Here is a 15357-nt window from a genome sequence, read left to right on the forward strand (position 1 = left end):
TCTGCACCTAACACCCTAACATGAACCCTGAGTCTAAACACCCCTAATCTTACACTTATTGACCCCTAATCTGCCACCCCCGCTATCGCTGACCCCTGCATATTATTATTAACCCCTAATCTGCCGCTCCGTACACCGCCGCAACCTACATTATCCCTATGTACCCCTAATCTGCTGCCCATAACACCGCTGACCCCTATATTATATTTATTAACCCCTAATCTGCCGCCCCCAACATCGCCTCCACCTACCTACAATTATTAACCCCTAATCTGCCGACCGGACCTCACCGCTACTCTAATACATTTATTAACCCCTAAAGCTAAGTCTAACCTTAACCCTAACACCCCCCTAAGTTAAATATAATTTAAATCTAACGAAATAAATTAACTCTTATTAAATAAATTATTCCTATTTAAAGCTAAATACTTACCTGTAAAATAAACCCTAATATAGCTACAATATAACAAATAATTATATTGTAGCTATTTTAGGATTAATATTTATTTTACAGGCAACTTTGTATTTATTTTAACCAGATACAATAGCTATTAAATAGTTAATAACTATTTAATAGCTACCTATTTAAAATAATTACAAAATTACCTGTAAAATAAATCCTAACCTAAGTTACAATTAAACCTAACACTACACTATCAATAAATAAATATTTTTTTATTTTTTGTAACTTAGTACTTTTTTATTTTTTGTACTTTAGTTAGTTTATTGTATTGTATTTATTTGTAGGTATTGTATTTAATTAATTTATTGATAGTGTAGTGTTAGGTTTAATTGTAGATAATTGTAGGTAGTTTATTTAATTCATTTATTGATAGTGTAGTGTTAGGTTTAATTGTAATTTAGATTAGGATTTATTTTACAGGTAATTTTGTAATTATTTTAACTAGGTAGCTATTAAATAGTTATTAACTATTTAATAGCTATTGTACCTGGTTAAAATAAATACAAAGTTGCCTGTAAAATAAATATTAATCCTAAAATAGCTACAATATAATTATAATTTATATTGTAGCTATATTAGGATTTATTTTACAGGTAAGTATTTAGCTTTAAATAGGAATAATTTATTTAATAAGATTTAATTTATTTAGTTAGATTTAAATTATATTTAATTTAGGGGGGTGTTAGGGTTAGAATTAGCTTTAGGGGTTAAAAAATTTATTAGAGTAGCGGTGAGGTCCGGTCGGCAGATTAGGGGTTAATGCTTGAAGTTAGGTGGCGGCGATGTTAGGAAGGGAAGATTAGGGGTTAATACTATTTATTATAGGGTTATTGAGGCGGGAGTGAGGCGGATTAGGGGTTAATACATTTATTATAGTAGCGGTGAGGTCCGGTCGGCAGATTAAGGGTTAATAATTGTAGGTAGGTGGTGGCGACATTGGGGGCGGCAGATTAGGGGTTAATAAATATAATATAGGGGTCGGCAGTGTTAGGGGCAGCAGATTAGGGGTACATAGGGATAACGTATGTGGCGGCGGTGTGCGGTCGGCAGATTAGGGGTTAAAAAATTTTAATAGAGTGGCGGCGATGTGGGGGGACCTTGGTTTAGGGGTACATAGGTAGTTTATGGGTGTTAGTGTACTTTAGAGCACAGTAGTTAAGAGCTTTATGAACCGGCGTTAGCCCAGAAAGCTCTTAACTCCTGACTTTTTTCTGCGGCTGGAGTTTTGTCGTTAGATTTCTAACGCTCACTTCAGTCACGACTCTAAATACCAGCATTAGAAAGATCCCATTGAAAAGATAGGATACGCAATTGACGTAAGGGGATCTGCGGTATGGAAAAGTCGAGGCTGGAAAGTGAGCGTTAGACCCTTTCCTGACTGACTCCAAATATCAGCGGGCGGTAAAAACCAGCGTTAGGAGCCTCTAACGCTGGTTTTGACGGCTACCGCCAAACTCTAAATCTAGCCGTTTGTTTGGAAAGAACCAGCGAGCCTCAAGGCGTATGCATAAAAATAACTTTATTGGAGAAATGGTAAAAATAGCATAAAAGCATATAGCCCTTGCATCAGGGGTAGAAAAAACAGGTCCTACGAGTCGTTTCGGCAGCCCTCTGCCTTATTCATGGACTTAAAGATTTACATAATCATGCTCTTTAAATACACCTGAGCCCCCAGGTATGAGAAACCCCGTAGATGCATATTTAAAGGGACAGGACTGTTTCAAACAGTACATGGTCACATATGGTATATGGACAATTTGGGACACACAACATTCAGTTATAGATTAAAGCCACATATACACAATATAGAATTTACACTGACAGGGTAACATTGTATCCATATAAAAGGAAAAGAGAAAGAATATATACTCAAAAATAAATAAAATTGAAATACAGAACATACACCCTCAATACAATCAGAACAATAAGACTCTGTGTAATAGATAAGTCTGTATAATAGCTTTAATAAACACTTAATAGTGTGGATATAAACACCCAATACAACCGTAATGACAAGGCTATGACTAATATTTTATAGCAAATAGGGGTATGATGTAATGATCTATTCATAACACTTTAACATATAAATTGTGGAGTAATCATAATTTCTCAAAAAGTAATAATGGGATAGAGATGGCATACGAATAAAAATGCCCAATAGATATTGAAAAATAGGCAACTGGCCAAAGGTAAATTTATGCTGTATAATTAAATATTCCTTGTAAAGAAAAAGAGTGTGTGCTACCAATTGAATTAACTAAAATTGTTAACATTAGGAAACATTAATGAACTAGTTAATGGAGCTTACCCTATATAAAATTAAAAGGAAAACATTTATATTGTTATACCAATCTATTGGCCATTACAAATCCAATCTGTACAAATAATTGTTACCATGCCAACCTCATATTAATGTTTGGTAAAGTGTTAGTATGTAATGAAAAAACATTGAACTACACACAGTGTAAAGCCAGAATTAACGTTGCTGATTCCAAAAGTTAATGACGTCACCATCAATATTGAAGCCTTTTGGTCTTCTAGTCTGTAACTTGAAGATCCAAAAGTCTTCTTTAAACAGCAATTTAGCTGACCGATCTCCTCCACGTAATGGGGTTTTAATCCGATCGATCACCTGCCATTTAAAGGATGTAACCACTTTGTCATGAACATAAATGAAGTGTCTGGCCAAATCTGAACACTCAGTGCCATTCTCTATGTTATTCAGGTGTTCTCTGATTCTATTTCTGCCCTCTCTGGTGGTGCACCCTACATACTGTTTCTTACATTGGGTGCATTCAACGAGATATATCACAAACTTTGAACGGGAGTTAGTATAAGAACCAAGATTGAACACCTTTTGCGTAACATATGATTGAAAATGTTTCGTAGCCTGTGTGAATCCACATGAGATACAGCTGTTAAAGTGACATTTATAATGTCCCTTAACTTCCAGCCAGCTACTAACCCTAGTAGGAGACTGCCGTAACAAACTGGGAGATAGTATGTTCCCAAGGGAACACCCTCTCTTTGGTACAAAATTACAGCCTTGAGATACATAAGCCCTAAGGCTGTCTTTGGCTGTAAGTATCGGGCACTATAAGCAGTTGTAAATGTGGGTTTAGAGGAGCTAAAGCCATTCTCCCTTTTCTTATTAGTACCAGAATCTGCCAGAAGTTGTCTCCTATCCATGCGGCACACTTCCAAGAGTGCTCTCTCAAGCACCTTTTTCTTATAGCCTCTCTCAAGAAAGTTGTTCATTAAGAGTAAGCTTTCCTTCTCAAAATCTGATTCATCCGTGCAATTGCGTTTCACATGGATGAATTGTCCCTTGGCAACTCCAAACTCTGTATGTTTCGGATGATTGCTCCGGCCATGCAGTAATGCATTGGTAGCAATGGGCTTACGATACAAAGTAGTTTTCACTCGGTGGTCGTCAACATCTCCAATCAGGACAATATCCAAATATGGTATTGAATGACGATCACACTCGTATGTGAATTGAAGATTAACTTCATTCTGGTTCAAATATTGTATGAAAGCCTCAATCTTTTGGTGACCCCCTGTCCAAACGAACAGGAGGTCATCAAAGTACCTTTTGTACATTATTATGTCCGGGAGGAATGGGTTGCCATCTCCAAAGACGTGGCACACCTCCCACCAACCCATGAACAGGTTGGCATAGGCAGGGGCAAACTTGGCCCCCATGGCTGTGCCACGTCTTTGGAGATAGAAAGTTCCATCGAACAAGAAAAAATTATGTGAGAGTAGAAAGTCAAGGGTGGTGAGCAAAGATTTCTTGAGATCCTTGCCATAATTGCTGAATTTGTCCAACATGAAGGAAATGGCAGCTAGGCCATAAGAATGCGGGATCGCAGAATATAGGCTAACTACATCCACAGTTAACCATTCAGTTTGCTCATCCCACACTATTTGTTCAGTACATTTTAGGAGATGCTTGGTATCCCTCAAATATGAAGGTAAATTGTACACTTAGGGTTGTAATAACGATTCAACCCAAATCGACATGTTCTCGAAAAAGGAGCCGATTCCTGCCACAATAGGTCTCCCCTTAACCTCCCCAAGGGACTTGTGTACCTTGGGGAGGTGATGGAAGATTGGAATAATTGGCTCTGATATATAAAGAAAATCAGCCGTGTCCTGATCAAAGATCCCCATCTCAAGACCATCATCGATTAGGGATGCCAAGCGTCTCCCAAACTCCTTGGTGGGATTACATTTGAGAACCTGATAGACCTCAGAGTCACTTAGCTGCCTCATGGCTTCATGTATATACACAGACCTATCCTGCACAACCACACTGCCCCCCTTGTCAGCTTGCTTGATTATAATATCATCTCTTTGTTTGAGATTCATCAAAGCTGATGATTGAGCTGAACTAAGGTTAGGGCGAGGATGTCAGCTCTCAATAGAGAGTTTGATTAAGTCTTCCTTAATCCTATGGTGGAACGCCTCCAAGAATGGTCCCCTCTCCTTAGTAGGATAGAAAACAGACTTAGGCCGGTATCCACCATGTGTGACTTTCATATAAGACTCATCTATAGGGGTATCATAGGCAAGGTCATATGCAGTCAAATAGTCTTTAGCCTCACTAAAGTCCACCAGATCATATATTTTGGGAGGATCTCCAGTGTTAACAATAAGATAATCTTCCATAGCTACCTCCCCCTTATCATTTGTCCAAATGAATTTCTTAAGGGTCAAATTGCGAATAAATTTATTTATATCAACAATTGTATTGAACAAATTGAATTTGTTAGTTGGTACAAATCCTAAACCTAGGCCCAAAACCTCTAATTCATCCCTGGTGAGTGTAGCATTTGAAAGATTAATAACGTTTAAACTGCATATTTGTTGCGACCTCCTCGTCTGTTTCTTCCTGCCCCTCTGCCTCTTTGTCCTCTTCCTGCATTTCCTCCCCCCTCTCCTATGTTGTGGTCCCTGTGAAAAACCTGCTGTTCTCTAATTGCAGAACTTGGTACCACTACTTGTAAACTGGGTCTAGAATCATTGCCCTTAACAGTCAAGAATTCCTGTCTCCTCTGTTGTGATAGTGAAGTACCTGTCTGATCCCCACTAGGTTTTTTATTAAATTGCCTAGTCACAATAGGATCTGTATGGACACCACTGTTGGGTTTGGGCCTGACTGCCTGTTCTGACTCAGTATTCGATAACTGGAGAAGGGGTATGGGAGGGACACTCTGTTGTGAATTAGTAATAGCTAATGGTTCTGATACTGAAAATGATACATGTTTCTCTGGATGTGTTGTAATCCTGCCTCTAGATCTGGATCTAGACCTAGATCTAGACTTATTTTGTGAAGTATAATTACGTGTGTGACAGGTATACACCCTGTTATGTGCATGGTCTTTGCTATCTCTCATAAATTTCTTAAGCTTGAAATTGTCTAATTCTACACGAAATTTGTTGACAGAATCTTTCAACAATACATCCATATCACAATATTTAACATGCGTGGTGTAATCATTTAATCTCAACTGTAACTCAGTTATCTCTTCACGTATTTTAAAGAGTTCTGTTCCTTTAAATGTGATTATCAGTTCCATTAGCCTCCTGGAGCACTCTGACAAGATTGTATTCCATTTATCAATGAACACTGGATCATCAACCTGAAAGGTTGTATACTTGTTTAGTCTTAGGCCTCTTGGAATAAGACCCATCATTAAATACTTTTCCAGAGAACGTTTATCCCACCAAGCTTTGTATTCTCTGATGAGAGTATGTTCTAACTGCAAAAAAAACCTCGCTAATAGAAAGTGTCTCTCTCTGGTTCACAAATGTGTCTTCAATTGTCAGTCTTTCCATATCCATATTATCACATGGCCTTAGTGAGAACAAGTCACGATTCTCCATATTTGTTTAGCAGTAAGTCTCACTCCCTTGTAAAACAATGCTTATAAAACTGTCAAAAGCAACCACGGGAGGAACCCAATCTCAGTGATAAGTCAGTCAGTAAGCCAAGCCGTGAACGGGAAATCAAAGCCAATCAATAGTGTTCACACAAAAAGTCCCCCTCTGCAGGTCAAGGCTATGGCGGTAGATAACATTAAACTGGCAGGAAAGAAGGTAATTGTTTTATCCCATCACCCAACCTCTTTTTAGCTGTCCTGACAATCTCCTATAAAATATTTTAACACATATTTAATTTCATTGTTCACTCAATGACTGCAGCAAGGCGTTCAAGCCCTGAGGCAGCAAAGCAGTACCAAACCATGATGCACCCTCCACCATACTCCACTTTTTGGTGTGTGTGTCCAGTGCCCTTTTTCCTCCACATATAGCATTGTCCATAAAAAAAATAAAAAATGTCTCATATATCATTTTTGAAGAAGTGTTATGGAATATCCAGGTGGTCTTGGGAAAACTTGAGACATGCTGCAGTTTTTTAAAACATCAGTGGTTATATATTAATTGAGGATTTTGATGTCAGACATTATACTTGTCTGATGAAATGGCCGTAAATAGCTCATTTTAGGCTGAGAAACGCATTGCAAAAGCAAAATATTTGGTTTTATTGAATGTGCTACATATACTGTATATTTTTAAATTGTTATTACAACCTTTGGAAAATATATGTGATTACTGGGAAAATTGGAGGTTCATTCAAAGACGACATTGGTTTGGTGTGTCTCAAATGTAAGTATACCACTTATTGGAGTTATTTTAAGGGGCTTTGTGACATCTCAGGATACACTATGTGGTACCCCATACTTTGTTTCTCAGAAGACATCCATGGTGTTGCTTCAGTCCGGAGCAGGTTTGGGAGGTTTGGGAGAACAAGTGGTGAAATCCTATGAGGAACCTCATTAAAGAGCACCTGAAGATTTGGTAGTAAATATTAAGGAACTTTCCTATAGACTGTGTGATATCATTTATTTCCCAAAATGGGGATCACAATATCATGAGGGATATTTATCAAGTCGTCAACTGCAAATACGCTGGAATTCCGCAGCGTAATTGTGGCAAGCCTGATTCGCCCCATTTATCAAAGCCTACAGACCGGCAAAAGTTGAAATTTGTGATGTAACATACGATCCGCCGGTCTCAATCCGACACAGATCGATACTTATGTCATTACAGATGTTCCGAATACAAATACGGCACTATCTGACAACTTTTGCAAGTTAACACATTTCTAACAGTTACGCTCGCCACTATTCCAGGCCAGCATACCTGCTTTTTAATCTGCCACCCTGGAGGCCGCGGATGCCATAGGAATCAATGGGAGTCTGAAAGCAGTGAAAGCTTATGTTCGATGCTGCCAGATATCCCATTGATTTCTTTGGTAGACTAAAAGTAACGTTTACACCTAACACCCTAACATAAGCCCCGAGTCTAAACACCCCTAATCTGCCACCCCTGACATCTCTGCACCCTAAAAAAATGTATTAACCCCTATCCCACCGCTCCCGGACCCCGCCGCCACCTACATAATGTTATTAACCCCTATTCCGCTGCTCCCGGAGCCCACCGCAACTCTAATAAAGTTATTAACCCCTATCCCCCCGCTCCCGGGCCCCTCCGCAGCTAAATAAATGTATTAACCCCTAAACCCCTGGCCTCCCACATCACTACCACTAACTAAACTTATTAACCCCTAAACCGCCAGCCCCCCACATCGCCATAAACTAAATTAAGTTATTAACCCCTAAACCTAACAACCCGCTAACTTTACATTATAATTACCTCATCCCTATCTTATAATAAATTTAAACTTATAAATAAATAAACTATATTAAACTATTAATTAACCTACCCTTACTATTATCCTACAATTATATTAAACTATATTAAACTATTAATTAACCTACCCTAACTATTACACTACAATTACATTAAACTATATTAAACTATTAATTAACCTACCCTAACTATTATACTAAAATTACATTAAACTAGCAATTAAATTAACTATATAACATATTTAAAAACCTAACTCTACCCAAGTTATTTAAATCTACTATAAAGAATTACTAAGTTACAAAAAAATAACTAAGACAATAACTTACACAAAATAAAAAACACCAAGTTACACAAAATAAAAAACACTAAGTTACATAAAATAAAAAAGAAATGTTCAAATATTTAAACTAATTACACCTAATCTAATAGCCCTATCAAAATAAAAAAGCCCCCCCAAAATAAAAAAAAAACCTAGCCTACAATAAACTAGCAATGGCCCTTAAAGGGGCCTTTTGCGGGGTATTGCCTCAAAGAAATCAGCTCTTTTACCTGTAAAATAAAATACAACCCCCCCAACAGTAAAAATCTCCACCCACACAACCAACCCCCCCAAATAAAAACCTATCTAAAAAACCTAAGCTCCCCATTGCCCTGAAAAAGGGCATTTGTATGGGCATTGCCCTTAAAAGGGCATTCAGCTCTTTTTCAGCCCTAATTCCCTAACCTAGAATTAAAACCCACCCAATAAACCCTTAAGAAAACCTAACACTAACCCCCAAAGATCCACTTACAGTTTTCGAAGACCGGACATCCATCCTCATCCAAGCGGCAGAAGTCCTCATTGAATCCGACAGATGTCTTCATCCAGACGGCATCTTCTATCTTCATCCATCCGGCGCGGAGCGGCTCCATCTTCAAGACATCCGGCGCGGAGCATCCTCTTCTTCTGACAACTCTTGCAGAATGAAGTTTCCCTTTAAATGACGTCATCCAAGATGGCCGAATAGCAGTGAGATCGATGACTGTTAGTTAACAACAGTCCGCTGCTCATCGCCCTGTACTTGGTGCACGACTTTTTGACAACTTTTTTTTATAAATAGGGAGAGCGTATTCAGGTGCACGGCCGCGATGTTAGGCAATGTTAGGCGAGCGTATTGGTGCCGGCGAATGCAGCACAGTTGACGACTTGATAGATAGGCCTCCATATATACAAACAATTGTCTGTGATTAATATTTTTTTAGAAACTGTTTTAAAATTGTGTTTTTAACTCTTATTTAGAGTAACAGAGCACTCTAATCCTTTTTTTATTTTGGCAGCTAAATATTTTTAATCCTATTTACATTATTACTCAACCTCTTAAATGCAGGGCTCCAACATTGGTCTATATTACGAGGGGAGTGCTAAAAATTGCTTAGATGCAAGTGATATTAGCGCTCCTCTGAGTAATACCAGCGCACGCTTATTGTGCTGGTATTATAAGTAAAGTGCAATGCGAACGTGAGCTCACGAGAGCCTGCTTCCATAGGCTCCAATGGGAGCCTCTTTCTGATGCCGTCAGAGACGGCATCAGAACCTTGCACAGCAAAGGGGTAAGTAGCACAGTGCTTACAGCATATTTTTAAATATATATGTATATGATTATATTCATCGAACAATCAAGCGTTTCATTCAAAATAGTCAACAGGGTCGCAAGAAGCGTGTGGAAAAACCAAGGCGCAAAATAACTGCCCATGAACTGAGAAAAGTCAAGCGTGCAGCTGCCAAGATGCCACTTGCCACCAGTTTGGCCATATTTCAGAGCTGCAACATCACTGGAGTGCCCAAAAGCACAAGGTGTGCAATACTCAGAGACATGGCCAAGGTAAGAAAGGCTGAAAGACGACCACCACTGAACAAGACACACAAGCTGAAACGTCAAGACTGGGCCAAGAAATATCTCAAGACTGATTTTTCTAAGGTTTTATGGACTGATGAAATGAGAGTGAGTCTTGATGGGCCAGATGATGGGCCCGTGGCTGGATTGGTAAAGGGCAGAGAGCTCCAGTCCGACTCAGACGCCAGCAAGGTGGAGGTGGAGTACTGGTTTGGGCTGGTATCATCAAAGATGAGCTTGTGGGGCCTTTTCGGGTTGAGGATGGAGTCAAGCTCAACTCCCAGTCCTACTGCCAGTTTCTGGAAGACACCTTCTTCAAGCAGTGGTACAGGAAGAAGTCTGCATCCTTCAAGAAAAACATGATTTTCATGCAGGACAATGCTCCATCACACGCGTCCAAGTACTCCACAGCGTGGCTGGCAAGAAAGGGTATAAAAGAAGAAAATCTAATGACATGGCCTCCTTGTTCACCTGATCTGAACCCCATTGAGAACCTGTGGTCCATCATCAAATGTGAGATTTACAAGGAGGGAAAACAGTACACCTCTCTGAACAGTGTCTGGGAGGCTGTGGTTGCTGCTGCATGCAATGTTGATGGTGAACAGATCAAAACACTGACAGAATCCATGGATGGCAGGCTTTTGAGTGTCCTTGCAAAGAAAGGTGGCTATATTGGTCACTGATTTGTTTTTTGTTTTGTTTTTGAATGTCAGAAATGTATATTTGTGAATGTTGAGATGTTATATTGGTTTCACTGGTAAAAATAAATAATTGAAATGGGTATATATTTGTTTTTTGTTAAGTTGCCTAATAATTATGCACAGTAATAGTCACCTGCACACACAGATATCCCCCTAAAATAGCTATAACTAAAAACAAACTAAAAACTACTTCCAAAAATATTCAGCTTTGATATTAATGAGTTTTTTGGGTTCATTGAGAACATGGTTGTTGTTCAATAATAAAATGAATCCTCAAAAATACAACTTGCCTAATAATTCTGCACTCCCTGTACATTTATATTTATGGGGAACACACAGTTCCCATTGACCACAATGTAAAAGCACTTTTCAGTGCCTTTTTTTTTCTAACATCCCACACCCACCAACTGTAGACCCCAAAAACTGCCTAGTGCAGTTGTTTTTCCATAAAAATAAAATAAAATGCCCTCTAGGGCATTTGGGGCACTCTAAGAAAATTAACCAGAGATCGGATCGAGCTTGCAGTAGCTATAACCAGCCACTTTACTAATTATTGCGCACTTGCAAACAATCAAATTTGCCCGTTTGCGGGCGCACGATAATTTAGCGCTCCACTTGTAATCTAGCCCATTGTGTTTAAATGTATTTTTGTATTTGTTTCAGTTTATAATCTACATATTGACAAATCACAAAACTACCATTTGAAAGCTATTTAATCAATTTATGTTTAACTTGACTAATTTGTTGATGTCAGCAGGTTAAACAGCTGACTGAATAAAATGAAACTCCTCTATATCTCTATTTTTTTTCCAGTTTCTGTGAAATAAAGAGAGTTACCTGACAAACACTATTAACCATTTTTTATGTACTTGTTGTGAGGATGTCTTTTCAACTGGCTGTTGAGATTAAAAACAACTTACAAATGATTTTTCTTTATTCATGCAAAGAATATAATGAGGTTTTAATTCAATAAGGCTGGCAATTACATACCCTTACAGCAGAAGTTAATGAGTCAACATTAAATCTGGAACATTTTACAAACTGTATCTGCATTGATTTAATTACATACACCCTCCCGAGACACTTAAGTACATTGCTAACATAATTTAGTTATCATTAAGTGATTTTTAAATAACACTTTTCAATGTTGTGCTTACAAAATATTTAGTTTTTAGAAATAAAAGAATAAAGATAGTATTTATGGGCTTGAATGACACAAACAAGACAGCTTTCATTGCCTATCAATGCAAACCAATTTTACTAATAAAACACTCGCTAAAGCATTTTACAGGCTAGGGAGATATTTGGGACACTCTGAAGATTTCCTAATAAGTCAACTAAACACCTGATATCTGAAACCTAAGTACGGTACCTACAAATTACTGCAATAACTATTCATAGATTTGTAGTTCCACCATGTGGCTCATGTAATCCGTATTGCCAACAGAAGAATTGACAGTTAAAAGAGTAGCTGAAGGATAACTTTTCACAGAGCACTTGCTCTGGTGAGCTAAAGACATTTTGGGGTAAATTATTTTCCTTTTGTAAATAAAGATGTAATGTGCTATTTTCTTGTCAACCGTTTTCAGTTATGCTCTATCACCTTAAAGTGATTTTGAATATGGGTAACATGTCCCTTTAAGAAAAAGTAAAATTGTTTTGAAGTGATAGGGACAATGCAAATATTTTTGACCAGCTGGACTGCTGCTCATCAGTCATCTTCAGGAAAGAAGAAGATAATTTTGCAATTTCGTTATTCTTGTTGTGGACAAGGTAAGGTTAAGAAGTATGAGACATGAGTTGACAATTTGGCAACATATGCAGAATGCAGATTGATTTTTAAAATATATATATATAGTTTTGTAAGACTAATTCCTAGGTAACAATTCCCTTTAATTATTAGTATGTTGTTTTGCAAGTAAATAAAAAAAACGGCAGAAAATATTCCCCGAGCATATGACTAGGATTAGCAAGAACGTGTATGTCTAGATAAATGGTGCTTTCTGTATGCCACTGGTATAGGAATTCTTATTTTCATTGCATATTGTACAAAAAAATAGGTAAAACTTCAATATTAATAAAATGACATAAAAAGGTTAAAGGGACAGTAAACCTCAAAAATAATGTTATATAATTCTGCACATAGTGCAGAATTATATAACATTATATTAGCGCAAACTTTATAAAACATAATATTCCCTTTGCATTTTTTAAAACAACGGCTGTTTTTCAGACCCGCTCTCTGTGCTCTTCTGAGCGGGTCTGTTTTTTTCACACAGCGCATCGGGCCAGCTGTATAGTCACAGCCCGGCCCGACGCACCATTATACACAGTGCAGCTCGCTCCTGCTGTCAGACAGAGCAGGAGCGAGCTGCACTTAGTGTTATGGCACGGTCGGGCCGGGCTGTGACTATATAGCTGGCCAGATGCGCTGTGTCATAAAAACAGACCCGCTCAGAAGAGCACAGAGAGGGTCTGAAAAACAGCCGTTTTAAAAAAAAGGGAATATTAAGTTTTATACATTTTGCGCTAATATAATGTATGTGCAGAATTATATAACATTATTTTTGAGGTTTACTGACACTTTAAGATGTTTTAACTGAAATTAACAGCAAATGCATGTTTGTGCATTTAAATGGATACTGTCTGATAAGAATAACTATTTTAGCATTATTAGTGGGCAGAAGAATGCCGCAAAATGCATAACCCCCCCCCCCAAAAAAACTGTTTTTTTAAAAGTGAATACATTTAACATATGCTATTTTAAAGGGACAGTCAATGCAAAAATTGTTATTGTTTAAAAAGATAGATAACGCATTTACTAGTAGCTACCCATTCCCCAGCTTTGCACAACCAACAATATACTTTATTACCTTTAAATTTCTGTCTGTTTCTAAGTCACTAAAGACAGCCTCTTATCACATGCTTTTTTATTAACTTTTCACAACAGGGGAGTGTTAGTTCATGTGAGCCATATATATTACATTGTGCTCACGCTCCGTGGGTTCTAACAACACAGCACCAATTGGCTTAAAGGGAAAGTCTACAATATAATTGTATTGTTTTAAAAGATAGATAATCCCTTTATTACCCATTCCCCATTTTTGCATAACCAACACAGTTATATTAAGATACTTTTAACCTCTGTGATTACCTTGTATCTAAGCATCTTCTGACAGCCCCCTGATGACATGACTTTTTTAAAATTATCTATTGACTTGCATTTTAGCCAATTAGTGCTGTGTTGTGCTAAATCTTAAATAACTCCACAGGCGTGAACACAATGTTATCTATATGGCCCACATGAACTAGCTGTCAGTATATGGTCGGGTTATAATACAATATATTTAATAATTATTCTTTAAAACAAACCCCCAATAAAATGCATATACAAAACAATTAAAAAGAATATAAATTCCTAAATTCTTTATAGTAGTTCAATTTTATAGACACATTGAATTATATTTATAGGAACCAGGTTATGAATCAAGCTATACACGATTCTGTTGTTACAATATTCCTTCAAAGACCATAAAAGATATACCCTTAGAATTAACTTTGCTCTCAATTGAATTACATTACATCACCACAATGAAATACTAAAGTATGGATCACTAACTTTAACAGTGCTTAGTTAAACAATAGAACAATATACTTTAACAGCCAATTTCTATGCCAAGTTATCTGAGATGAAATAAATTCTTATTAGCTACAATTAAGGCAAGTTCTAAAATATATATATATAGTTGCCAATAACTTAATGCACACCAGAGAGATTTACTTACAATAATAGGCCTGACTTAGAAATATGAAATACAAAGGACCTTTGTTTAGCAAATATATTATTTAGCAATAGTTACTAGTACACAGGACTATGGATATAACTTAAAATACAAATTGTGCCCTTTTAAAATTACTAACTGCAATCTAGTTATAGTTACCAAATACCTCTGATTTAAATATTAGATATATATTTATCAATTGCGTATATTTTACCAAAAATAACCAAATCGATATTTCAGCTTCCAGAACTTCTTGTTTCACCTCATATGAATAAGGGTATTGCAATATGGATAATAAAAGGGAGCCCAATTTTGCTTATAGTGACTGTGTTCCAAGGCAGCATGTTATCATTCAAAAATTCAGCAAACAGTCAGCCAGCCAGTCTCTTCTATCCTCTTGTATGAGGTTATATCACATGATAATCCCCTCCCCTTATTATTCTAATCATCAGTGAAACAATATGATAGGCCCTAGGAGCTGTCTCTGATTCACCCTTGCGGAGCTTGTCTCTGATTTGCCCTTGGATCTGAACATATCATAGGTTATTTTTGGAAACGCCTCCCTGAGCAGCCAAATGCCTTTTGGCTGCAACACCATTTTTGAACCATAGGTTGCAGCATATACACAGAAATGCAGTTTTATCATCAATATTGCTAACAGTTTAATTATTTAACATTTAAACTGTTTATCCAATATACTATAATCTCTTGTATTAATAAATCATATGTTTCATATATGGTCCACACAGTGCCATTTTCTCTGAATATATTAAAATGCGTTTAAAAATCATATTTTCTATGAACGATTTAAAAGG

The sequence above is a fragment of the Bombina bombina genome, chromosome 2, assembly GCF_027579735.1.
Source record: "Bombina bombina isolate aBomBom1 chromosome 2, aBomBom1.pri, whole genome shotgun sequence".
Classification (NCBI taxonomy): Eukaryota; Metazoa; Chordata; class Amphibia; order Anura; family Bombinatoridae; genus Bombina; species Bombina bombina.